Source organism: Lactuca saligna, chromosome 7 (assembly GCF_052625555.1).
Source record: "Lactuca saligna cultivar CGN05327 chromosome 7, ASM5262555v1, whole genome shotgun sequence".
Lineage (NCBI taxonomy): Eukaryota > Viridiplantae > Streptophyta > Magnoliopsida > Asterales > Asteraceae > Lactuca > Lactuca saligna.
Window position 1 is genome coordinate 159,745,856 of NC_136423.1, and position 2,236 is coordinate 159,748,091.

At 35.5% G+C, this 2,236-nt stretch overlaps 1 pseudogene; it reads right to left on the reverse strand.

The window, feature by feature from the left end:
* Positions 1 to 281: 281 nt before the first annotated feature.
* LOC145007393 (uncharacterized) lies at positions 282 to 1,116 on the reverse strand (annotated as a pseudogene).
* Between the last annotated feature and the right edge of the window lie 1,120 nt (positions 1,117 to 2,236).

Here is a 2,236-nt window from a genome sequence, read left to right on the forward strand (position 1 = left end):
CTTGAAGTACTACAGTATGATTAACTGTCAAATTGTTTAATCATTTTATTATGCTAACTGTGATCATGTGACTATGATAACTTCCATTGGTTCCTATGGTTTCACAAAATCTGAAATTTAGTCTTTAATTTTAAAAAACCTCATAGATGGTCCTTGTGGTTTCAAAACTCTTAATGTTTAGTCCTTATGGCTAACTCCGTAAGTATTTGTCTATTAAGTAAAGGACATTTTCGTCATTTCACTATGCAGGGACCATTTATGAGGTTTTCTATTATTATTATTTAAAAAAAAAAGAAAAAATCACAATCTAAAACTTGCAACCTTGTCTTGATTGTATCCAATGGCATTGTCACCACTACCGAAAACCCATTAGCCATGGCGACACTTGCTGCCTGCACCGCTACCACCGCCTTAGAATTCGGTGTAAACCCGTCACCGTTGCCACCACTATTGCCTCTTTCTTCAAATAGTAACAACCAACCCCACCCCACACAACACGATGAGCCATGAAGTAAGTCACCCACCAGACTGCATTTGATGGAGCATATGTAGGATTGCAATCCCAAATCCTCTTTATAACCCTCGAACAACATTAGTTTGAATGATCTTCCTAAATGCATCAATTCCACCATTGTATCTAATATGTGCACCATGTCCACCTTGAACCATCAGTCTATGGCTCACAATATAGACTCACAACATCAATTGGTGTCCAAACCATTTGAGCAACCATGGCTGCACTTAACCCAGCTGCAAGATTCACAATGTTAGCTGCTTTTGCCTCTGAAAACCCATTTTCACAGTAACACAATCGACATTACTCTTGGTCATCTCCAATGCCCCCATGCAAATAGCTCTGGCGGGAATAATACCCATTAACGATGTCCCAAAACCCTTGTAAAAACCTCTCCCCATTAGCTTCAAGCATGGCATGTATTTTACAAGGACTTGTTTTCTTGTTTTCAACACCATGATGGGATACAACATCCCGAAGACACCAGAGAATAAGTTAGCACCTAGGAAAAAGAACTTTAATTTATCAAGCATCTCCCAATCAATGTCACATGGGAGATGTATTTCCGTTCCCGAGTCATCCTCCGTTGTTCCCAAACTCATCTTCGCCACTTTATCTGAATGCTAAAATATATTACAACCAAATCAAAATAACACTGAAAAACACTTCTACTCGGATTGAGTAATTTCCACAAACACCTTACCTACAAACCTAGGTTGATCAATCTGTACTACTGATACTAAATTACTAAAACCCCTAACTTAACAAAAACAAAAACCCTAATCCTGAAATTCGTGGTAGACAATAAGTTATCGATTTGTATCTGTATATGAGAGAGAGCTGATTGAAGCTAATAAGAGAGAGAGAGAGAGAGAGAGAGAGATTAAATTTCATTTTTTTAAAATAATAATAATAATAATAATAATAATAATAATAGAAAACCTCATATCCGTGAGTAGTGAAATGATGAAAATACCCTTTACTTAACGGAAAAATACTGACAGAGTTAGCTATAAGGACTAAACATTAGAAGTTTTAAAACCACAAGGGCCATCCGTAAGGTTTTTTAAAGTTAGGGACTAAACTTCAGATCTTGTGAAACCACAGGGACCATTTATGAAGTTTTGTCTTCTATATGATACAAAAAACACTATATCACCGCTATATCACTGCGGGAATCGTGATTTCAAATAGCGTTTGGTGACCGTTATTATATTTTTGACTGCGATAACTGCATAGTTGTGGAGTATGCATGCCAAATACCATGTTTGTAAAAAATGTTCGACGTTAGCTAGTTAGTGGGCTAAGGTTAAGAGATTACTTGGCCAGATAAAGATTAATCGGGGACCCTAAGTTGCTGATTATTTGAATTTTAAAAAAATTCAATATGACTAATATCATACCAAAATTTGTAAATATCACTAATATCATAACAAAATAGGTTAATATGATTAATACGACATTAATCATCCCTAAAATAGTTTGTATTGAGATAAAACTTTTTCAAACAGTTGAAATTTTATCATTTGCCATTGCTTTGCTAATTGTATAGCCAATGATTAATCGCTAAGCACATTCTCGTTGGTCCGGTAACACCTAAGGACTAATTAGAGATTAATCAGGACCTAGTTGAGATTTTTACAACACTGCCAAATACCATTAATATATGATCACCAATTTTCGAGTTATACTTCTACATACATCCCTATGTTTATTCTTAAT